General features: G+C 37.5%; 1 long non-coding RNA gene across 31 annotated transcripts in view; it reads left to right on the top strand.

The window, feature by feature from the left end:
- Window positions 1-26163, top strand: part of LOC117672539 (uncharacterized) — a 363153-nt gene that overhangs the window by 171158 nt on the left and 165832 nt on the right. For 30 of the 31 annotated variants that reach the window (XR_015733300.1, XR_015733298.1, XR_015733297.1 and 27 more), the window contains one exon: window positions 4498-4717. This is a non-coding gene — a long non-coding RNA (uncharacterized LOC117672539). Of the gene's footprint in view, window positions 1-4497; window positions 4718-11409; window positions 12933-26163 lie in introns of those variants that run through there. The other variant, XR_015733301.1, reaches the window with a different exon arrangement.

The raw sequence follows: 26163 nt of genomic DNA on the forward strand, positions 1-26163 counted from the left end.
AAATCATGTGACCACACTTATGATCCTGCAGCTGTCATAAGTGTGAAAAATGGTCATAACTCACTTTTTTCAGTGCCATTGTAACTTTGAACGGTCACTAAATGAGCTGTTGTAAGTCGAGGACTACCTGTATTATTTTTGAAATGTATTTCACTTTTACTTCTGCAAGAAGCTTAAGTAGCAATTCTATGTAAGTTTGCCTTCAAGAAAATCCTATTAAAGGCAGTGGGGTTGTAGTAGGCATAATAATAGCTATTGTATGCCTTCTACTAAGGCATGATATAAATTTAAAAATACTGTCCATACTTTGAATTTAGGCAGGAAGTGGCTTAAACATGGATTCAATTATTTACTCTGCATTTAAACTGGTCAAAAAATGTTCTATGACCTTAGACCAGGGGTGTCAAACTGGTGTCGTCACGTTGTTGTCACATGACGTATCACAACTTTTTTCCCCTTTGTTAAAATGGGGGTGGGGGGTGGCCAGCGCGTGATGCATCCAGCCCGCAGGCCGCGAGTTTGACACTTAGATATTTGTTTGTGAATTTTGGTAAATCTTTTGAGCGAGCTTGATACATTGTGACTTCATGGATATCTCTCCAGAGTTTTCTTGGCAACCATGTAAAAGTGGTTAATCATTGCCTACTACTAAGATTTCTTGATTTTTCACTCTGGATATTCCTAGTGGTCTCCTATTCAAACATTTTGTTTTCCAAAAGCATATCTTCTGGTTTTTTCCTTTTTTGCATCAAGCTGATCATGGCTTTATGCTACCTGTCTATATATATGGGAAAAGGGGATGTGGCATTTTTTGTCTTTTCCTCTCATACTATTTCTCTGTTGAACAATTCTGTATTGATTTTTAGCTTCACTACAGAAAATATATGTTCCTGTATATCTTTTTCCCAGCGAAGATAATCCAAAGGGAGCAATGAAAGTTGAGAAATCTTTCTTCTTTCACAATTACAGCCGGAGGAAATTGCTTTGTATAAAGCAAAAATAATCTTTAAAAAAAACTTTAAATGCCAAAGAGAATCAAAATTGTAATTATCTTTCTGATATGTGTAAAATACATACTGACATAGTTGGCATCTTCCTTGCATTTCTAGTTTTTCTTTATGTAGGAAAATGTTTGTGTGAATGGACATTCTCCTCCTTCTGATACCTGTAGGGGAAATGCTTTCTGGATTTAGCTTATTCTGTTTTTTATTATTGCTTTTGATTTTTGACTTCGAAATAAAATAAAATTTCAGTTGTGTTGTCTCTCACATTCATTTCATAAACAACTTAAATTGTTTTCATCCCGTTCTATTTTTGTAAGTTCTTATATTTTAAAAAATCTAAATTAAATCCTTATGCATTAGCACTGGCCAATTTCAATGAGTCAGTAATTTTTATCATGAGATACTATATCTTTTTACCATACCATACAGTTGATAAAGAGGCAGAACTCTTAAAAAATAGAGTTGGTTCATAATCACAAACATGACCAAGTCATTGTGCTGGGATTCACATCTAAAAACTGAACATTCAGCTGGGATGAAGAAACTGCCAACTCTTGTTTTCTTTCACATTTGAATATGTTAATTCTCAATTTACTCCTATTCCATACACTCAATTTACCCCTATTGCATACACTGATTCTTTGAAGGGAATGATAAGGCTTTTTATTAAACAAATTAAGGCACTGCTGCTTATTTTTTAATTTTGATGAAGTTGATCATGAGGTGCTACTGTTACAGGTATGGCAAAAAAATGCAGGAAATTTTCCAGAGAATAGGGATGGGATAGGAGAGGAGAGGAGAGGAGAGGAGAGGAGAGGAGAGGAGAGGAGAGGAGAGGAGAGGATAGAATAGAATAGAATAGAATAGAATAGAATAGAATAGAATAGAATAGAATAGAATAGAATAGAATAGAATAGAATAGAATTTTTTATTGGCCAAGTGTGATTGGACACACAAGGAATTTGTCTTTGGTGCATATGCTCTCAGTGTACATAAAAGAAAAGATACATTTGTCAAGAATCATAAGGTACAACACTTAATGATAGTCATAGAGTACAAATAAGCAATCAAATCATAGGTATATTGAAAACACTCCTTAGGACCTTCCTAGCATACCTCGTCCTGAGATGGGAGGCAAACAAATTTTATAAATAAGTACAAATAATTTCCAACACATCCTTATAGCCCACATCCTGAGTTCAATACACAAACATGGAGGCACCAAGTAAAACAGAGAAGAGCCTTTGACAATCCAGTAGGTGAGGCAAAAGATTTTCCTTTGTGTAAGGTTCTGTATGTGTCTTGCTCTTCAGAAGGAACAACACATTATTATGTGTCAGCAAACTAAAGTTAAATTCAAGTCTAAGATGGGTTAAAACTTAATGATTCAAGTCCTAACTAAGGACCTAAGAATTATTAAGGTAGTGTCTAAGAATATAGGCAGCTCAGAAGGGTGAGTTTTTATAAAATTAAGCTGTTCGGGTCTGATAAATTCAATATTTCCACATATTGAGGAAGTCCTTTAGATATTGCTCCCAGAGCTTCAAACACAAGTGGTATAGTAAAAGATTTGTTTTTACAAACATTCAACTTTGATCTGCAAGTTCCAATATTTTGTAATTTTTTCCAATCCTGTTTCCTCAATTCTAGCATCACACAGAATAGCAACATCAGTGAATATACTATTTATTTTCAATAACTGTTACATCAGGCATATTATAAATAAGATGCTTGCCTGTTTGGATCTTAAAAATCTTAACAAAAACCTTCCCAAATTTTTGATATAATAATGTCATTCATATTTTTATATAGTATAATAACTAATGGGGGTATTTTATTTCTCATCTTTATTATTTTTAGAAATAATTTATGATGATGAATATATCTAATTCTTCTTCCTCCTCCTATTTCCCCCACAACAGCAACCTTATGAAGTGGGTTGAGCTTGAGAGAGTGAGTGTCCCAGCCAGTTTTTCCAAGTCCCAACTAGCACTCACAGTCTTCTGATTTCTAGCCTATTGCTTTAAACACTAGGCCAAACGGGGGTCTCCTTTTCTTTATTATAGGTAGCTAAATTAATGTACCTTGTTAGGGTTGTTTTTTAAAGTTGTTTTTTTCAAGGGAATATAAATTTGCTGGGTGATATGTGGTCAGTCACACTCCTGCTCCAGAGGGTTGTTGTAGAAAAAATGGGAGGAAGGAGGAATATGTACCCTCTTGAGTTCCTGAAAGAAATGTAGAATATGAATCTAATAAATGAATAAATACATAGTTGAAATGAATAAAGATAAACCACTCTGGTTGTTATAGACTGCATTAATAATGCTGATGAATGGAGTTGGATGATTCTAGTGCTGTTTGTTAAAATTATTTACAAAAGTTATGCACCTCAACATCTAAAGATGATTATGCTGTGAGCCTGTTTTTAATAAATAGAAGTAACCAGAGGTGGGTTTCAGCAGGTTCTGACCAGTTCTGGAGAACCGGTAGCAGAAATATTGAGTACTTTGGCGAACCAGTAGTAAAAATTCTGACTGGCTCCGCCCCCATCTATTCTCTGCCTCCCGAGTCCCAGCTGAGCAGGAGGAAATGGGGATTTTGCAGTAACCTTCCTCTGGATTGGGGAGGGAATGGAGATTTTATAGTAATCTTCCCCTGCCATGCCCACCAAGCCACACCCACAGAACCGGTGGTAAAAAAAATTTGAAACCCACCACTGCAAGTAACTATCTCAAAGTATTTGCATTGAAACCTGAATACTGCTAAGGATAATACTTATCTAGAGCCTTCCTTATAAAGACTATGAGCCTTGGTTAGGGGATTGGCAATTGCAGGGAGGGGCAGCAGTTAACCCTGGTTTTCCTGTAACACCCACCCATCCTGGACTTTCATAGAGCAGCTAGGTGCAACAAAATTCCTCCCATCAGTTTAAATGTGAGGTTTTTTTAAAATTGTTTTTAAAAACTCTTATGGGAAAGGAGCAGGAAGGTGAAGTGGTGGACAAGGCCTGTCAGACACAGCCATCCTGTGGGACCCTAGTTTCCCATAGTTACTTAAATAAATTTCAAGTATGATTCTCCTTGTCAATTATCTCTTCTGCATTAACAAAACCCATTATTATCAGATTGACTACCTTTTTGTTTTTCATGGCCAATACAATTCCAGAAAGCCAATTGTAACTTTGTTTTATTTATTGTAAGTACAAACAGATTTCTATTATGTGAGCTCTGCTGCAGACTAGTCATTTCCTGTTTTGCTTCCTCGATTTTTTTTTTTTTGGATGCCTCCAGTTTGGTTCTTGAGAATTGATTTCATAAGCATTTGTATATATTATATTCCATTATCCTGAAATAATTCCTTAATTCTTCTGGCCTGCATCCCGTTTCCCATGTTCGTGAACTGCAGTAGCATCAAATGATACTGTGTACACATGACATGTAGCGTTGGAAAGTGTTGTCTTATTTCCTTTCTCCTCCTTTTCCCCTCTCTGTAGCAATCAACGAAAACACTTTGGAGGAGGAGAGCCTGTGCAGAGAAGGGGGTCTGTCTAGACTTCCAAACAATTTCCCTTTCCTGACCAAGGCAGATCATATTTCCTTCCTAAGGAACATGGCTGTGAAGTCACCGTTTTGTTTTTGACCCTGGTTTTCCTGCAAATGTTTGAGTCAAACTCTGATTGTAAAGAAGATTCAAGGCACATAAACATTTCAAAGGTAAGTGAATGTACCTATTAAAAGATTTCATCCTCTTTTCTTGGCATGTGTTAAGTTAAGTTTAAGTTTAACTTTATTGTCATTGTACGTATATACACAGTATACCCATACAACAAAATTCATTTAATACCCAAAGACCAGGCCCAACACACATAACAATCCTCAAACACACCCCCACCCACCACAAATTCCCCGCCCCTGAACCACCCAAACATCCACACAACAGACCAAGTAATCTGTTATTAGAAATAATGTATGAGAAAGAGGTTCCTTGGATTTAATATTGGGGAAGAGAAATATTTTGAACTAATGTCTGCCTGAATTTAATAGCAAATTTAAGATGTATGGCCCAATTCAAACCTTGTTCATTTTTAAAAATGTTGTAACTTGTGGCTGTTCTATATAAGAGCTCTGTTCCAGTCTGAAATCATCTCCAGACATCTGTGTCATTGTTCCATGTCATTGGCTGTATATAGAATTGAGCCCATTTATTTCTATTTCAGCTATAGTATGTTTGAAACTGCATTGAAACTACTATTTTCTTTGAATTGCTAGGATTTATGGGAAGTGTAGAATAGAATAGAATTTTTATTGGCCAAGTGTGATTGGACACACAAGGAATTTGTCTTGGTGCATATGCTTTCAGTGTACATAAAAGAAAAGATACGTTCATCAAGAATCATAAGGTTTCTATTCTATTCTTATGGGAAGTGTATTGCCCCATTTTTGGGAATATTTGCCTCACAATGTCTCCAATGCTAAGCTAGAAGTTCTTTCAATAGAAAAGGTAGCCTCAATGGTTTTGCAGTTCACCTTAATAGGAAATGCTTGGAAATGTATTGATTCATATGACCTGGCAAAATAAATGATGTGTTTAAGCGCTTGCTTTTGTTTTCCTTTTGTGTGGTGTGGGCAGGAAGAGATTTTTGTTACTTCAGTAACTGTTGGATCTTGAGGCAGGGCAATGACTGAATTAGGTTCTTACTCCTTTTTCATTGGATTTAGATAAGCATAGAAGGGAAAACAAGAGTGAATTGGTTTTTGTGAGATTTGGGAATGAAAACAATACCAGGATGAAGTATGTTTTGGATCTTAAGTAAGTTAAGATTAACATTTGCCTGTACTTCTCAATAAATCAATAGTATAAATATATCTCTACAATGGCATAGCTCAGGGGTCCCCATCTCCTGGGCTGTGGCCCATTACCAGACCGCGGCCTGTTCGGAACAGGGCTGTGCGAACAACGGGTGAGTGTTTGTGTATACAAGCGGCTGCTGCTCATGCACAAAGCTTTTCTTGTGCAAGCGGTGGCTGCTTGCATTTGCGTGCAAAACTGCCTTCGCACAAGTGGCGGGTGCACGGACCTGCTGCTCACACAAATGGAACTGTGTATGCTTGAAAACGCCTGTTTGCCAGTCACAGGGAACTATCCTCCTCTCCAGTGGTGGGATTCAAGTAATTTAACAACCGGTTCACTGCCCTAATGATTTCTTCCAACAACCAGTTTGCCAAACTGCTAAGAAAGTTAACCACCGGTTCTCCCGAAGTGGTGCGAACTGGCTAAATCCCACCACTGCCCCTCTCCCCCCCCCGCCCGCCCCCCAGCTGCCAAGCTAGAAAGGTTGGGGACTTCTGCAAAAATATAACCATGGAAAATAATGAATTTGATGAACAGGACATTTTATCAATCATTCTGCAGCATGATACCACAACTTTTGCTGAAATGTACACAATATTTTTGATTCTTAATTTTGGTATGATTAAATTGATATTTGCCTTACAGAGTGAGTCCCAATATTGTTCGAATCTAGATGACTGTTGATTGGTCTTCCCTCCACCCAAAAAAAGTGCAACTTGTGAGTCTGCTGAAAAAAGGAGCCTCAACCAAGCAGATATGAAGCAGCAAAATGGTGGATTCAGCTAATTTATAAGAATTAGCTGGATCCCATGTGATTCTTTGTGGAAGCTCACCTCTATCAAAATAAGCTTTTCATCTTAATTGTTTGCAGTAGGCTCAGGCCTAGAAAAAATGGTAGGATAGAAAGAGCTTAGGATCCGTGTGCTTCCCCCAAACAATACTGTATTCAAATGAACCTAAGCAGAACAATGAAGTGAAAAGATGGTAAGGGAGCACCTGGCTACCTTGGACAAGTCTCTTGGATCAGGTCAGTTACCTCTGAGAGTCCTGAAGGAGTTTGCAGATGTAATCTCAGAGTCTTTCCGTGACCTTTGATAAATTTATTTATTTATTATTTATTTTATTAAATTTTTATACCGCCCGTCTCCTGCTGGATTCAGGGCAGTGAACAGCCAAGAATATAAAACATCCAATACAAAATTTAAAATTATTAAAAGAATTAAACAATTTTTGGCCCAGATTTAAAACATCCCAACTAAAATCCGTTACAATTAAAATATCTAAGGGGGGGGGGGTTATGCCAGCCCAGCTTGGTGAAATAGAAAAGTTTTGAGGGCACGGCAAAAAGCACGGAGATCTGGTATCCTACGTATCTCCGGGCAGGTCGTTCCAGAGGGCAGGTGCTGCCACAGAGAAGGCCCTCCCCCTGGGGGTCGCCAGCTGACATTGCCTGGCTGACGGCACCCTGAGGAGTCCCTCTCTGTGGGAGCGTACTGGCCGGTGGGAGGCTATCGGTGGCAGAAGGCGGTCCCGTAAGTACCCAGGCCCTGTGTCATGGAGCGCTTTAAAGGTGATAACCAACACCTTGAAGCGCACCCGGAAGACCACCAGGAGCCTATGCAGCTCGCGCAGGAGGGGTGTCACATGGGAGCGGCCCATCGCTCCCATAATCCCCCGTGCGGCTGCATTCTGCACCAGTTGGAGCCTCCAGGTGCTCCTCAAGGGGAGCCCTATGTAGAGAGCATTGCAGTAATCCAGGCAGGTAGTGATGAGAGCCTGAGTGACTGTGCGTAAGGAGTCCCGATCCAGAAAAGGACGCAACTGGTGAATCAGGCGAACCTGATGAAAAGCCCCCCTGGCCACGTCCGTCATATGCTGTTCTAAAGACAGCTGTGCATCCAGGAGGACGCCCAAGTTGCAAGCCCTCTCTGAGGGGGCCAATAACTCGCCCCCAATAGCCAGCGATGGCACCATCTGGCTATATCGGGACACCGGAAGCCACAGCCACTCGGTCTTGGAAGGGTTGAGTCGAAGCCTGTTTCTCCCCATTCAGACCAGCACGGCCTCCAGGCACCGGGACATCACTTCAAGGGCATCGTTGGGATGGCCTGGGGTGGAGATGTACAGCTGAGTATCATCAGTATATTGATGGAACTCCACCCCAAAACCACGGATGAGCTCACTCGGATGAGCTTCACATAAATGTTGAACAGAAGGGGTGAGAGGACCGACCCCTGTGGCACCCCACAAACAAGGCACCTCGGGGTCGACCTCTGCCCCCCTGCCAACACCGACTGCGACCGGTCAGAGAGATAGGAGGAGAACCACTGTAGGACGGTGCCCCCCACCCCCAACCCCTCTGACCGGTGCAGCATGATACCATGGTCGATGGTATCAAAAGCCGCTGAGAGATCTAACAGGACTAGGATAGAGGAACAACCCCTATCCCGAGCCCTCCAGAGATCATTCACCAATGCGACCAATGCCGTTTCCGTGCTGTGCCCAGGCCTGAAACCGGACTGGAGCGGATCTAGATAGACAGCTTCATCCAGGTACCGAGGAAGCTGTTGCGCACACTCTCAACAACCTTCGCCACAAATCAGGGAGCATAGACATAGTACCACAGGGTTGAAAAGAATAAATGTTGCTCCTTTCTTCAAAAAAGGGAGAATGTGAACCTGGTAACTACAAATCATTCAGCTTGATGTTGATACAAGGCAAATCACTGGAACAGGTTTTTAAACATTTGGTACGTGAGCATTTAAAGAAAATGCATTTTTTGCAGAAACCAGCATAGATTTATCAAATATATGTCCTGCAAAACCAACTTGATCTCCTTTCTTGATAGAGTGCTCAGTTTAGTTGACTATGAAAATACATTTGCATTCAGCAAAGTCTCCCATGAGATTCCAGAAGAGAAGATAACAGAATGTGAATTGAACCACACTGCCATTTCTATCCAAGGAATGAATGCTAATCGCTTGGTGTCAAATGTGTGTCAAGTGTTAAGTGGCACCCAAAGAGTTGCATTTTGGGCCCTCTCTTGTCTAATACATTTTTAAATCGCTTAGATAAAGGGTTAGAAAATATGATTATCAAATACACAAATAATGTGGAGACAATGGGGATAGAAAATATATGAGAGAACTGTGTCAAAATTCAGGATAAATTAGCTCATGAAAGCCTTGGTAGCACAGTGGTTAGAATGCAGTATTGCGGTCTGACTCTGCCAACTGCCATGACTTTGATCCTGACCAGCTCAAGGTTAACTTAGCCTTCCATCCTTCCAAGGTTGGTAAAATGAGGACCAAGATTGTTGGGGGCAAGATGCTGACTCTGTAAACTGCTTAGAGAGGGCTATAAAGCACTATCAGGCAGTATATAAGTCTAAGCCCTATTGCTATTGCTATTTTAGTAAAAGGTGCTAGTAGATGAACCCCTGATTTTTTTAAATGAGTTAGGAAGTTTGGGCCATGGTATGTTTGGCCTGACAGAAGATATAGTTCTAGAGAGATATGATAACTGTCATGTGAAAAATGGGACAGAGTTACTAAGAATTGTTCCATTAAACAAGTCAAAAATTTTGCATTTAGATTACAAAGAAGGACATTTTAGCGGGTCATCAGGAAAAATGTCTAATGTTACTTGTTGTTCAGCAATAGAATACACTGTTTCAGGACCAGTAGATTGTCTCTATGGAAGTATTTAAAGAGATGTTCATGACCATCTTTTAGGGTTACTATGGGCCTGGATTTCAAGAGCACGATTCCAAAGTTCCTTCCCATCCTGATACTGGTTCTATGAAACAGTAATCCTTTTTATTTAGAGTATGTCTAATAATGTTTGCCAACTTCTGTTAATGATAGGAGACAGTAACCTACAATTCCAACATCTTAATAAGATTTATGGCAGAAAAGAGGTAAAATTCAATATTGCTGATGATACCGTAACTAAAACTGGTGGCCATGTTTATTGGATTCGAGCTAAAGAGCAGGGTAATAAATATAATTATATGTATTTCTGTAAGTCAAAAACTATACTGAAGGCTGGCAGACACATTCCCTCCCCCCATAGCCTGAGTTTATCTTTCTTCCTTTAAATGTATAAATAATATAATCTTTTTAACCTTGTCATCTGCCTTATTGGATAGGCCCCATGATACTATATCTAATGATGTATATTTATTAATTAATCTCCTCTATTAAACTGAGTGCAGAATTATTATTCCGCAACAGATGCCTTGGGAAAAAAATGGTACTTAGTCCAATTCCAGAGAAGTACCTTTTGTGGCTGGTAATATTGAAGATCTTGAAGAGATTCAGAAGAATTAATTTGGTTATCCTCAGCGCTGCTAAATTTGTTTGGAAAGCGCTGCGGTTTTGACAAGTATCATTTCAACATGAGGAATTAATGTGACTGAATGTTACTAGCAAGTGGCATTGTTATGTAATAATTAATTACTGCCACTCGTTTGTCACAGAAATTCAGGTACATAATTTGGGGCAACACTTTTTGATCTTTATTTTGATTTGACAGCTTTTACCATCAATCACTTACATATTTTGTTTTCTCACAGAATCTTTATATTGTTAACTTTTAATACTTGGAAGCTGTAGCAACACACTCTTTTAAGATTAAAATGCTTCCTCAGAAATTAAGGGTAATAGTTTTCCAATAATAATCAACAAATTATTGGTAGATAAGAGAGCCAGTATTTGAGCTTTGAACTTGCATAATTTGCAGAGGAAGTTATTAGAAACTGGATTTAGTATTATTTCCCTAAGAATCAGTACGTCTTCTGAGGTTACTGTGCAAAAATAGAGCTGCATAATAACAAAAACTTAGTTGCCCTACAATTGTCAAATATTTGTTTGTAAAATATTATTGTGCTAGATTTTTTGATAAAATTGAAACATTAGGGTTTTTTTTTATACTAATCAAAGTTTCCTCAAGGCTCTAGGTAAATCAGGATAAAAGTGATCAACTTAATCACTGAGCTTTGTTTAAAAGTCTACTATAGTTCTAATGGATTTCTAATGCTCAAAGTGATTATCAAAAGAAGTCTGGCAATAGCTCATATATATTAGAGGGAATTCTGGAGTGAATGTGGTAAGATGAATGTACATGTAAGTGTCGTATTGGCTTGATCCAGGTGCTCAAGCATACAATCTGCAATCTAGGGTTCTTCTTTCATTATTTACATGGGCTGTACATAGAGTCATACATAGATGCAACAGTGCAGAACAAACACAAAAAACTGTGTAAGAAACACTAAAAGTGTCCTCTTTCCTTGACCATAGGATGTTCAGTGTGATCCCTTTGGTAACAGTTTTAGGAATTTAGTTCCATTGAAGTTGAATGAACTGAAACCCAGAATCCCACAGGGCATTGTAACATATTTTGGTAAAAGTTAGATTGCTTTTCTTCTACAGCTTTACTATTTAACATGGGATTTGGATAAGTAGGTTAATCAATCAGGACATTCATCTGTTCTTTTGTAGTCCTTTAATAGAATTTTAAAGTTTGTTTTAATAATTTATTATCTGTTGTTTAGATTTCAGAGTGGTAAGAGCAGTGGGTGGTAAAAATAATGAAGATGTCATTGGAACTCTCAATTATGCAGAAATTGTGCAGAAACATAGCGAATGAATAAAATCTTCCAGATAACAATCTATACTGCCAAATAAAGGAGGAGAAAATAAAAGCAAACACTCTTAGAAGGACCTTAGCCTTTATTTTACTTTTACTTTTTTAATATTTTTGTTTTTGCAATAATTATATGACTTTTATTCAAATTATTTTCATTGCTGTTCTCTGTAATGTCATATATAAAGTGACGTCTTTAAAAAAAATCCTTCTATCCGTTGGTGAAAATCTACTTTCTGTCTTTCGTGTCTTGACATTTATAATATTTCATTGGTGTGGGCAGATAGCTGGCAATTGCCTTGTTGTAGAGCAGCACCCATTGCTTCCACCAAACCCACTTCCTTCAACTAAAGAGCCCATGAAGCAGGTGCAGAAAACATCAATCAGGAATTCAGTTTGGGCACCATTGAAACAGGTGCACGAGGGCTCCTTGTTTCTACCAGATGACAGCCAGATTGCATCACTGGGAATGTTACACGCTGACAGTTTAAAAGAACAGTGCAATGCAGAGTTGGCCTCCTGGAGGTCCTTCTGTTCTTATTTTTGGTGATTGGAGGAACCGGAAAGCACGGAATAACAATTTGGAATAAGTTCATAAAGCATTTGCCCATTTTATAACAAGGGAGTCACAGTGGAAGACAAAAATTTACAGATCCCAGATTTGTTATTTAGCAGTAGCCAGTACTTTTTATTTACTAAGTAATATACCCAAGAATCATCTTAGAACTTAGAATAAAATATATTCTCACAAATGAAGGTGAATATACATGTCCCAGGATAATGAAGATAGGCTTCAGCACGAGTCCAAAATTTCAGAAGACAAAACCTCTGGTTCCGGTGACCCACCCAGATCGGATCCTGCAAAATATATTCTAATGGTTAAAGTGATAGCCAAAATGCTGAGTTTGTGAAGAGTATATATAGTATGTTTGTCTGTGTGAAATTATTGCAGCTGGATCATTTAAATTCCTCCTTTTATATTTTGCCTTACTATGTTAAGAAAGAGAAAGTGAGTGGAAGGGATGAGTCCTATTTACTGGGTGACATCAGTATCTGTCTCCACACCCCCTTTGGGATTTGTCATCTGAAGCTTATTGTACATTGCACTGTATTTTACTCTCAAGATTTGTCAAATTCACATGGTTATGTATTTCACTTGTGTAGCTCAAAGAAATAAAACAGGGTTTTTTTAAGCAGTATTGACTTGTTACTTATAGCAGGATTTTAAAAATCACATTCAAGTTTCTTCATTCAGTTCAAAGTATGCTTACCCTAGACTCCTTTCCTAGTTTAGGTCTTCTTATTTTGTAGATGTATGTCCATTAGCAATAAGTTCTGATCTCAATATGGTTCTAGTGATGTTTGGAACTCAGTAAAGTTGCTTTTGGATATTAAGTATGTTCATGGTCATGTAAAAAAAAGTCACCAAAATATTAGCTTGTTTCCTGCTTCATCAGCTAGCTTAGTTATCTCAATTGCTCAGTTTCTCCATAGGGAGAATAAAGGCAAAACAGACTGGTTTATGCATCAGGAAAGGCTTAAAGGGGAAAAAAAATATTTTCCGGGATTAATATTATTAGTCAGAACATGAAAGAAAGGAATTGGATTGTGTTTGGAAAGGAAGACTTTTCTGACAAGTGTGACCTACGTTTTTCTCTTGAGCTGCTGTCTTTGAAATTAAGGCTACCTTTAATGTTCATCAGGTGTGTCAACAGGGTGTTCAACTTCCTTTCAAGATAGGAAATTCAGTTTTGCAGTTCTAGCATCTAAGATTCACCAAATGAATTTATTCATAGTCTTTAGCAGTTGCAATCCAAGACTTCAAAAGGCACAAAAAGTTGAAAAAATATCATATTTTTATATTCCTACCATTAAAGGTATGGAAACTCAAAACATGGTTTATTTATTTTAACAGCTAAACAAAAAGAACCAGAATTTTGGTTTTTGAAGTTAAAAATGCAGCTTTGCTTCAGCCTTGTGCTGTTGAAATTTTGATTGTGTTCTTGTTCTCTCTCTCTCTCTCTCTCTCTCTCTCTCTCTCTCTCTCTCTCTCTCTATATATATATATATATATATATATATATATATATATATATATATATGGGTAGTTGTTTAATTTAAGATAATGATGGCTACAGAATACAATAGTTTAGGTGAGCTAGTAGGAAACACTTTAGAAAACTTTAGAAAAAGAAGCAACATGGTTGTGTGATCCCAAACTGCCCTCACAGCCTTGCTCATTAGTTCCCATCTTTATTGACTTTATAATCCCTATAGATTGATAATAGCCATATGAAAAGACAGAACTATTTTTCCCCTCATACAATTACATTGTGGAGAAAAAGAGCTTAGAGACAGTGAGAAACCCACACCTTGTAGAGAACAAGGTGGATATAAATTGTGAAGAACATAAGGAATTGTACCATACTAATGTTTTACTTAAATCCATAACAATAATATAAATAAATAGAAAAAGTTTACCACACAAACAAGCCAGTGATGCTTTTCCCCTCCATTAGACTGTGTTAATAGTTTCATATTTCAATCCTTGGTTTCTTCCTTCTGCGATTTTGAATCCGTACCCATTTTCTGGCCTTGAGGGGTTCTGCTACCTGTCACTTATTTGCAAAATTGCCTTTTCTGCAGTTCTTATGTAATCAACTTCCACTCCTCACATCAAACTATTATTTTAAACACTAGCTATACATTGCATAGTTCTTTAATGTTTAGACATGGTGCCATCCCCCCCCCCCCACCTTTATTGGGGATTTTCACTTAGAAGTCTTGAATCAAACCCCACAGATGGTAACTTTCCATTAGCTGCAGCCAGTTGGGCTGCAGTAAAATCTGCTTTGGTAGCTCATGGTGATTTGAATTAAAAGCAGTCCTCAGTGACTTTTGCAGGATATAATGGGAAGGATGGGAATAGGATAGGCAGTCCTATTTTTCCTGATGTGGATAATATTTTACCCTTTGTTTCCAGATGATTGCTCTTGGTACTTGTTAATCAGGTAGGTCAAGTTGTCATCCTAAAGTTGATAGAATCTGAACAGATTTTTTATCTAAATGGATCAAAATATATATTCCTTCTTGCAAATATTAAACTGGGCTATGATAAAATCCTTCCTTTAAAGCAATCCGTAATAACCAAATAAAGTGAAAAGGTTTGTCTGTGTTATCTTTGGCAGAGGTTCATGGCCAACCGTCACAACTGCGGTCATAACAAGAGAAGGAGGAGGAGGCCTCTGTATCAAGGAGGTTAAAAGGTTTTGTGTAACTTTTTTTATTGTTTAATATCTTTAGCTCTGTTTCTCAGTACTACAGAGTTTGGAATGTTTTGTTTAAAGAACACGATTTAACTTGATGTTCTCATCTTTTGCTCTGAATAGCATTTTTTTGAAGTAATTCCACATAATTTATATTAAGATAATAATGTTCCAAAACTATATTTCAAATTTAAAAACATGCGAGACTACCCACAAAAACAAAAACCAAACACCAGATGTTCTTACAAGTTACCTAATCACTGTATGATTATCCAGCTCTTTGTAGGATATATTCTACTTTGGTAACATTGTCACAGCCTCGGTTCATGTCTGTTATCTTTAATATTTTACTCACCAATTTCTTCCAGGATCTATTCCATCCAGTATTCAGCTAGTGGTAATGGAGGGGGGCGGAAAAGAACCTATATCCGTGATGGCGAACCTATGGCACGTGTGCCACAGGTGGCACATGTAGCCATATCAGTGGGCATGCCAGCTCAGCTCTGGCGTGCATGTGCGCGCTGGCCAGCTGATTTTTGGGCCTTCTGGGCCCACCAGAAGTAGGGAAACAGGCTGTTTCCTGCCTCCGGAGGGCCTGGGGGAGGGGAGCCCGTTTTTCTTTCTCACCTGGCTCCAGATCCTCTCTATGCATCTGGGGAGGGCGAAAACAGCCTTCCCCACTCTCTCCAAGGCCCTCCAGAGGCCTGAAATGGCCCATTTCCCAACTCCCGGTGGGACAGGAAGTGATGTTTTTTGCTTTCCCCAACCTCCAGAGACTCCTAAAGAGGCCTACCTGGCCATTGCGTGCCAGGAGCGGGGGGGTGGGTGGGTGGGTTGCGCGTGCATGTGCAGGGTGAGGCGCATAGAATTATGGATGTGGGCACACACACAAGTGAACCTCCACCACCACCCCTCCTGGCATGCGATGGCAAAAAAGTTAGCCATCACTGACCTATATGCTTTAAGATAAAGAAAAGAGAATGTGACCCATAGGTTGAAGAAGATAATTATGATCTATTTATGTGTGTATCCCTGTGAACAAATGGGCTTAAAGAGTATTTCTTGATCCACCTATATTAAGTGATAAAAAGATGCTTCATTGATATTCAATTAAACTCATAAATGTAGTTTTACTTATGAAACTTGGATTCAATACATGTTGATAATTGTAATGAATTTAAAAGGAAACCTTAAAGTGAAAAGTTAAATTAGGAAAAACACATGTTAATTATAAGAATCTCATAGGAAATTTAATTTCAAAATGGACACAACAAAAACAGCAGCAGTGCTGGTAGTCCATGATGATAAGTACATTACAAACTTGATAGAAAATGTATACTGAATCAATCAAAGCACAAATAAGGTTGTGGTTGCACCATTAAAAAGAGGGAATTAAATACAGGGGAAAATCCTATAAAAATGGAATTATTTTGTTGTTTACCATATCATTACTTCAGTATGAGTTGTGTGCTTATATGTTAAAAAACAAAGTTTTGAATATACTATGTCAGTTATTTTCTTTTTAAAGCTCCCTCTAAATTATTAAGTAGATGGGGGCATTTTTAAAAATGTATACACTTCTTTGTAATCTTGGTTAAACAATAACAATTCATAAAAGTCATAATCTTAAAACTCCCCTCATACATGTTGTTCATGGAGGTCTCTGTGAAGCTCATTATACTTATTTGTTACATTTATGTCTCATGCCTTGTTTAGGGTCAACTTGTCTCATTTTATTCTCACAACAGTGAAATCAAGTAGATAAAGCAGTGAGTTTGTAACTGACCCAAACTCACCAAAACAGCTTCATGCTTGACAGAATATTTGAATCTTTGTGCCTCCAGCTGGCTTCTCCCCTTTATTGGCTTTAAGACCCCTTCTCATGTTGGGCTAGAAGAAAGGCTGTACCTACAGTAATATACTATTAGAGAGTGCAGAAATGAAAGATAAGTGCCAGGGGAACCTATATAAGATTAGGATTAGGAAGTGGGTTTACCACTTTTGCCCAAGCTGATAGATATGTCCTTACCTATAAATATCCTTTAAGTGTAACAGAAAAGCAACCTTTCTTTCTGATATGATACCTATGCACAGTGGATATAAAAAGTTACACAACCCCATTAAAACGTCAGCTTTTTAGATATAAAAAAATCACACCAAGATAAATCACTTCAGAACTTTTTCCACCTTTAATATAACATGTAAGCTGTACAATTGAAAAAACAAACTGAATTTCTTTTGTTGAATTTTAGGGGGAAAGTAACAATAAAAAATAGAGTAAGGTGGCTGCATAAAGATGCACACCCTTAAAGTAATACCTTGTTGAAGCACCTTTTGATTTTATGACTCAGTCTTTCGGGGTAGCAGTCTATCAGCATGGCACATCTTGTGGGAGTGGGAATCTTTGTTCACTCTTCTTTGCAAAAGTGCTCCAAATCTGTCAGACTACAAAGGCATCTTCTGTGCACAGCCTACTTCCCACAGATTTTCCATTGGGTTTGGGTCTGGGCTCTGGTTGGGCCATTCCAAAACATTGATCTTCTGGTGAAGCCAATCTTTCCTTGATTTGGAGATATGCTTTGGGTTGTTGTCATGTTGAAAGGTGAAAATCTTCAATATTTTAGCAGAGGCCTGAAGGTTTTGTGCCAAAATTGACCAATATTTGGAACTGTTCATGAATCCCCAGTTCCAGCTGAAGAAAAGCAGCCCCAAAGCAAATGTTTCCACCAACATGCTTTATTGTGGGTATGGTGTGCTTTTGGTAATGCAAGTGTTTTTGCGCTAAACATTCTTTTTGGAATTAAGGCCAAAAAGTTAAAGTCTGGCTCTCATCAGACCATAGCACTCTTTCTCACATGCTTTTGTCAGACTTGATGTAGGTCAGTGGTGAAATCCAAATTTTTTAACTGCCAGTTCTGTGGGCGTGGCTTGGTGGGCATGGCATGGCTTGGTGGGCGTGACTTGGTGGGCATGGCAGGGAAAGGATACTGCAAAAATCTCAATTCCCACCCCACGCCAGGGAAAGGATATTGAAAAATCTCCATTCCCACCCCACTCTGGGGCCAGCCAGAGGTGGTATTTGCCGCTTTTCCAAACTACTCAAAATTTCCGCTACTGGTTCTCCGAACTGCTCAAAATTTCCGCTACCGGTTCTCCAGAACCTGTCAGAACCTGCTGGATTTCACCCCTGATGTAGGCTTTTGCAAACTTTAGCCAGGCTTGAATGTTTTTCTTTGTAAGAAAAGGCTTCCATCTTGCCATCCTACCCCACAGCCCAGATATATTAAGGATACAGGGGATATTGGTCACATGTAGTACACAACCAGTACTTAGCAGAAATTCCTTCAACTCCTTTAATGTTCCTCTAGGATTCTTTGCAGCCTCTCAGACCAGTTTTCTCAGCACTGCTCGTGCTGCCCAGTCCCCCTCTCCCCTCGTCAGCAAGGCTGGATATTGCATCTGTTCTGTAATATAAAGTAGTCAATTTTTATAGCGGTTATTTCTTAGCAGTTTTCCACAGAATATCTTTGGGCAGTCAGAACAATTTACATGATTAATCCCAAAGTGAATTAGCACAATTAGGTTGTCAGCTTTAGCTAGACGTGAAGCCAAAATGTTATAACATAAAAGGCAAAAAGAAAAATAATAAAGTGATAACTGAGTGCATATATTATTATTTTTTCTTTTTCGTTTAAAGCCACCTGAAGACTTTAACTAGATGAATAGCAAAAACTCCATATGGTTTCCGTTCTTTTTGGGTGATAACGCACAGAAAGCAAATCTACTTTTAGCACTGGCTTCTGTTAGACTCTTTGTGAGTGTGTCTGAGAAGGTTTCCTGTCTGCTTGCTGATAGGAAATGTTAGTAAAACAGACAGGTTGACTGACATTTCTTACGTATTGGTAACATTTGCAAACTGGCAGAGAGAAGACCCATTTTTATGCAATACTTAAGCATGAACAGATTCCTTATAACAGAGGGAAAATTCATCATCATTGTCCTTTGAGAAACAAAATGAACAACACTTCAGATTTGCTCATACAGTAGTCTGATTCCGAACTCGCAGAGAGCTGTCTGGTGTTTTTTGCAAAAGTATTAATTTAAAAAGTTATATCCAGCTTCCAGGAGTCTCACCTATACCCTTATATTTTTACACTTATACACATGTAAACTATTCACAATATCACACCGAGAAACCAATATTTTAAGACTATGCAGATGAAAATGGAGTCAGCTTTTAATAGAAGGTAAAATTTCCTTTGAATTAAATGTGATTTCTGCTGAGTTCATAGATATGTGTGCATCTTCTTGATCAGAAATAAGTTTCCCGTCACCACTTTTGAAGATCATTTTAGATTTCTCAATTCAATCTGTAGTATGGGAATCTCCTGGTAATCTCCCAGGAGTTCCAACCATCTTTAGTGGGTGGGTCAATTGTTGAATTCATCGATGTTCAAGCTTGAAATATTGTTCAATTCCAGAAGTTGGAATTGTTGTAAGCCGCCCAGAATCCCTTGGGAGTTGGGCGGCATAGAAATGCGACAAAATAAATAAATAAATAAATAAGTGTGTTTTATTCATTTTTATTGAACAACTACCCCCTAACCCATTACCTCATGCTCACATAGAGAGAAATTGAATGACTGCTACAGATAGAATAAATTGTTCTGGACATTGCTCAAGTCTGAATCCATGATGAGCAATCATATTGTTCTGGTATTAACATAGTGTCTGGCAGGCTCAAGCCATGTCTATTCTACAAAATAACCAGGTGATATTGTGCCCTACAATGCATGGAACCTAAATTTGCATGACAATGTATTTATCCATGTATTATCATTGTTTATTGAAAACTAATTCCTGGTTTTGCATATTACACTGTATAATAAACTAACCACATGGAGTGCATTTGCATAATATTCTAGTCTTAAATGAGATTATTTAATCTCTGCTCTCCTATTTTGAGCACATTTGTTCTTTGACTTCTGTTTAACATGGAAGAGTTTTTCCTCTAATGCAAGGCTGTCAAACTCCAGGCCCATGGGCCAGATGCATCACATGCTGGCCACGCCCACCCCCATTTTAGCGAAGGGGGAAAAAGTCCCGATACGTCATGTGATGCCACCATGACGATGTGAGTTGGACACCCCTGCTCTGATGCTTCTAGATGTAATGGGCATCATCTCTTAGAATTTCAAAGCAGAGTTACTATTGTCTGTCTTTAATTGGGAAAGGATGACATAGATTTTTATGGCCAAGTTCCTTAATTTAAAGAATAAATGAGAAAGCATTATAGAAAATAAGATAAGAAATATGTGCCATATAAATTAAAGTTTATATAATGTTATAGATGATATGGGGTTTTCTCATCTGGTACTTTATGTTTTTGTGTGTGTGTGTGTGTGTTTGGGGAAGTGCAGTTTTACTTAAACTGAATAGTAGACCAAGAAATGTGTTGCTAAAGCACAAGCAAATTGTAGACAATTAATGTGAATAATGTGAGTTGAGCAGAAAAGAAAAAAAGGAATGAAGTAACCATTTTTTTCTGATCCCCAAATATGGTAATCTAAATGACAGATTTTTTTAAAATCTTAATTTATAACATAAATAGAACATGACAAAGAATACCTAATATACAGAAAGGTGCAGTAAGGTCTAGTTTGGGTTCCTAAATTCTGCTGTAAAGTCTATTTAAAGCTGTTTTCAAAGGAAAACATTTCCGGCTGCTTAATTATTTGGGATTATATGTCTCTATCTGGATTTAGGTAAATGGGATTATAGTTTTTAAATTGTTATTATTTTAATTGTTTTTCATACATTTGTACATAACTTTCTTGAACCATGTTTGCTTTTGTGTAAATATCTTACAATTTGGGGGGTGCCTATCAGTTATTTTTAATCTTGACAATATAATTCCAACTATCACCTTAATTAAAGAAATCTGTGTAAAGGCAACATGTAATAATAAATTGGCGTGTGTGTGTGTGTGTGCCATCACTGTTTTATCAGTCTCTGATTCACATGACAATTAGCAAGACATTACCAAATTTATTACAAGCAGCTCTGAATATAAAATATCAATAACACATCACTTAAATGCTCACCCTTCTGGATATAGAAACTACTTCCCTAGTATAAGTGTTTTCCTCTGGACAAGTCATGTGATTAGTAAGGGTTTGATACAATAGGTGTGGCTGATAAGGGATTCTGTATTAATATAATCAACACTCATTTAACAAAAGGCCATCCAGGAAGCATCCCTAGGAAACATATGCCAGAACTATTGTCAAAGGCTACTCGATGGCCTGCAGCAAACTGGCAGGAAGGACTGGTGCAAGGAAGGCCATCAGAGCCCTCTGTGCTTTTGAAGCCAAATGCTGAATCAAAATTATATTTATATGACTAGAACAGTATGTTGGTGGTGTCAGCAACATTAATATTACGCTCTTAGTGTTGCTTTAGGATTCTATATGGTCTGTGTTGTTTATTTTGGCTGCTGTTTAACAGAAAGTGTGCCAGAAGAACAGGAAAAAACAAACAAACATCTGAGATGTTTATGAAATCACTGAAGGCCCTGGACAGCTCATTATTTCTCTTTGAGGGAGAAATCTGTGATGCACATTAGGATATCTGTCACTGGTATAATGAGGTTTTCTTCCCTGGCATTCTGAAGAACTGCCATTCCATCCTCGGTGGGTAGGGAGGGTAAGAGTGTTTAAAGTACTGTTATGACTAAACAGTATAGATTTAAAGGGAGACATAACTTGTGCTTTGTTACTCTTGTAAAGTTATAAGAATCAGGATTATTTGAATTTTAAATTGGGTGGTTATTGTCACATCAGTTAAATATTTCAGGTTGTTCCAGAATTATCAGAAGGTGAAAATTCAGAACTACTTAGAAATAAACAGTTTGGCAAAGTTACATGGCATTTTCAGAATCCTTTGAAAAAATGTAAATGTGAATTTTAAAAACAGAAACAACAGTATTGTGTCCCCTACCCCCCCAAATTGAAAGTTAGTGTTTGTTCGATTTTATGGTGGATGTGAAAGCTATAGGGCTATCTGTCCAACTTTTGCTCTATGTAATCTGAAGAGAAGCTGTAGTTTGAGCTATAGGGTTAATCTTTCAATGAAGTATTATCATAGTTGATTTGCAGAAGAAAATCTTTCTCATTATTTGACTACTGCTTAGAGATTTAAAAAAACCAAGAAAAAAATACCCCAAGTATTTTAAGAGCTAACAGATAAGGTCAATTTTCATCCAGAATGCTATTTTATTTCTGGATTTCTGTTGTTCTTATCTTTTTTTCAAGATGTAATCTTAATTTATGGCAGATTCTATCATAAGCCTTTCTGAAAAAAGAAGGCCAATACCTACTTTTCTGAATCAGGGAGTCCTTTTTCTCTTTCATCCTTGTAGTTAAGTTAGGGAAGGGCCCTCACAGTTCTGGGGAGAGGATGGGCATCTGTGCTTCTAACGTCCTATAGCCATCTTTCACTGAAATATGAGTTTTCAGCTTATTTGTAAAAATTTCAAACTTGATGCTTGCTGTAAACTCTTGAATTTATCTAGGAAATAATGCTGTCCTTTCTGACAGTATGATTGTGTCCATTTTTGCTGAGTATTTCTGAAGTGAAGTTACAGTTTTCTCTAGGAAACATTTATCTTGAACTCTGTCTTTAATCACTGATAAAACAATGATCTCATTTGGTTATGCCAGTTTTGCAAACTTGAGCAAAGCAGCTGAGCCTTTGTGGAGCTACAGGTAATCTAGCATAATATAACTGTCAATATGATTTGGGTTTTCTATGCATTCCTGTTTAGTCTAGCATCAGCCAGAAGAAACTCCTTTCAGGAATTTAATTAAAAACAGTGTTTAGTTGTATTGCTTGGTGTACATACATTTCTATGAAAATTCCGGTTCCCAAGCAGAAAAGGTATTTCATTGTTATGACATTATGCATGACAGAACTGTGTTTATTTAATCATGTAATTTATTGGCCAGACTAGTTGCTACTGGCAAAACTTTAGGGAAGGAATTCTTAGACTTGCTGGATCTTTATATGTATAAAATTGAATTCAGATCACAAAAACCTCTACAAATCAATGTTTGAGCTGATATCTTACATTTTTCTTCAGATAATACACCGATAAATGTACATTGATTGCTATCCCCTAAATTGTTGTGGGAAGAAATAGCCATCTGGTTCAGTTCCAGGCCGGGAGAAATACATTGGAAACATGGAGGCTGATTGGAAAGATGGTTTAATGATGAACAGAACCACCAAGCACATGTTTCTGGTTCAGCTGACCATATGGAGTCTCAACTCCATATGGTGGGGGGATTTTATACCTTCTTTAAGCTTTGCATTTGAGCTTCCTATTCCTGTGCAAGAACATGTATTCTATTGGCTGTTGTCAAACTCCCATGGGGCCATGTAGGGGTTATGCAGGGGTCATAGCTGGCTCTATAGACAAAGTACAAATCATAGGTGTTTGTCTGAACTAAGTTTGGTTGAGGTTTGGACTAATGAGGATGATGCAATAATTCCTATCGCGGCTTAACGGCTTTCATCCTGTTTTGGCTCTTGAGTGAGGGTATTTGCTTATGAATAAAGCTATCTAGTTCTCAATAAGCTCTTTATCTCTTAAGTGCTGACATCTGCTGTGGGCTATTAAGGAAGGTGGGGGTTGCTTTCTGCTTCTGAAAAACATGTTTCTCCATTTCTCCCTTTGGAAAATATAATAATCTGCCTTTTTAAATATTTCCTAAAATATTTTATTCTTCTAGGAGAGGGGTGGGTGCTAACCTTCTACATTGTATTACCATTTTATGCATCTTATTGTAAAAATCAAATGGTCTTTGGGCATTTTTTTCATTTTGGAGTAAGAACCACAGTAAGCGGTTGGCTTTCTTGTGTCAAAAGAAAAGCTAAAGCTGGATATAATATGGAAAAATACACGTGTTGCCGAGTTCTAGACACATAAAAAATGAAACCATTAGTACCACTATTACTATTACGTTCTCTTTCTGCTTTTGTTGTCACTATAAAACAATCTACTCAGTTATTTCCACTGATAGACTATATGCCTTGTAAGCAGCTGATTTTTCTTTCCTGGTATCACCAGAATAAATTCTATTTAAAACAAAAAAACAACAGCCATATTTTCTGCGAGTTCATCACATTCTTGATACTAACTTCAGTATGGAGGATTGCTTGTACATTCATTCTGTGAGAGATAATACATGCCTCGCCAGCTCATTGGGTATTCTTTTTATATGTGAAAAAGAAAATATCCATCCCCCAAAAAGATATGTGTGAACTCTGTGGCTCCTTACCCCATCAAAGAAGACTTTGCTTGTTAACAGTGTATACTGTATATTGTAGAATCATCTTGAATCAGCTTTTCACTCACATTCTGGAACAAGGACAATGCCCGTATGTAGTACAGAAATGCTCTGTTGTGGGGTGTATTTAATTTAGGGTCTTGAGAAAAAGACCTCTGGCATCTGAATTTGGAAAAGGTGGAGGTGGCTCTTAAGTGTAGAGCTTCCTCATTCATTTTCCTCCCCAAGATATGTGCATTTTGTTTAGTACAGCAAGTAAGAATACTGCCAAAATCTCCTTCAGCCTTACATGGATTATTTTGGTCTTTACAGTCTTGAAGAATTATGCAGTAAACATGTAAAGACTTGCGATTACCATGCATATCTGTGATGTAGAAATTACTTTTCTGTCAAAGTGAAAGAGGTTTTTTTGCCCTTAGTAAATGGAAATGCACATGACCATTAAATGTATATCAATTCATCAAAGTTAACAATACTGAAAAGACTCTAAATCACTCTATGAATAAAAATGATTGTAGATTAGAATGTCCTTTTCAACTAGTGAAAAATTATTTCCAGATTCTAAGCTGTAATTTCTGAAGCTGTTTCAGGAATCCACCATGACCTGAAGCCAATTCTTCCTATATGTGAGAAATACCAGTGGAATAATGCCAAAAGCTTTATGTGCATATGATTACACAGATGTGTTAAATATCCTCTTGACCTTGATAAAATGTAGTACCTTTAGGTGCCTCACCTAAAGGTACTTTTCTACTAATAACATTTCTTTTTTTGAAGAAATGTCTTGTTACTATTGCAACAGTAGTAAAGCAGTAAAACTTTTTGGAGTGTAAAGGGAAAATATTATACAAAGTAAACAAGGATTATTGAACCTATATAATTATTTAAAGAATCAACCCAACCAAAACAACAACAACAATGTTTAAAGTTGGACACTTCATTTACTAACAATATCTGCAATCTAGCTTGTCAATGAGCATTGCAACAAGAGAGTGAAGTTGTAAACTCATATCATTAGTGTAACTATACAAAGGACCTAGGTCATTTTTAATTCTGAAAAAAACATGTTTAACTTTGTAATACAGGTTTAAAATATTTGAATGGGATGTGGAAAACAGATGTAGAACCTCAGAAGAGGTTTTAAAAAAACTTTTCTCTTTCAAGACCTTGCTACTCTTCAGTCCATCTCTTCCTAGTTGTTCGCATGTTCTGACTATTCATTGCATAAATCAGCAAATGAATATTTAATTATAACTATTAATAAGAGAAAAGCTTTTGAAAGAGCTTGATCAAGATGATCAAATGTCAGTAAAAAGCATTGCCGGGTAACTACTTGAGGCTGGAAAAGCAAACCACCTCCTGTTGTTTTGAGAGCCTGCTTGTTGGTAGAAGAGATGTTTCCTTTGATCTTTTGTTTAAGGAAAAACTTGTATAAATTTTCCCCACCCACACAGTTTTCCTTTTTAGTGGAACTCTGTCCTCCACAACCCTATTTTTAAAAGAGAAAAGCTATCTGTATTTATAGTGAAGCTAGTTTTCTGGTTTATTTCTGCTTTGATGATACGGATTGCCCCATCCCACACCTTTTAAAGCTGAGGTAGCCATCTCAGAGGTTTTCGTTTTCCAAAGGAAAACAAATTATAAGAACAGTTTATGAAAACTGCCGTTGGTTTTTCAAGAAAGAGAAAAAAAGACCATTCCGCATGATTTGCAGCATGCTTTTATTCTCTGCATCCTGTGCAATCTTAGGTGGCTCTTTGTATATCATTATTTACAGCAGCCACCACAGACAGGCCTAGCTGGAAGTCCTATTGAACACAGTAGAATGTATGGTACTTCTGGGAGACATGTGTAACAACACCTCTTTGGGTATGTTTAAATATTTGAAAATGAGTAAACCTTTTTTTAAAAATAAAAGCGATGCTTTAGAGTCTATGGCACAATACTTGTGTTCTATGAAAAGCCCTAGTTTTAATTTGTTCTCTTTATTACACTTTTTATTCCTGAAATGTAAATATTAGGATTAGTCCATTTTATTTGTTGCAA

Source organism: Pantherophis guttatus, chromosome 3 (assembly GCF_059756535.1).
Source record: "Pantherophis guttatus breed Tessera chromosome 3, ASM5975653v1, whole genome shotgun sequence".
NCBI classification, from domain to species: domain Eukaryota; kingdom Metazoa; phylum Chordata; class Lepidosauria; order Squamata; family Colubridae; genus Pantherophis; species Pantherophis guttatus.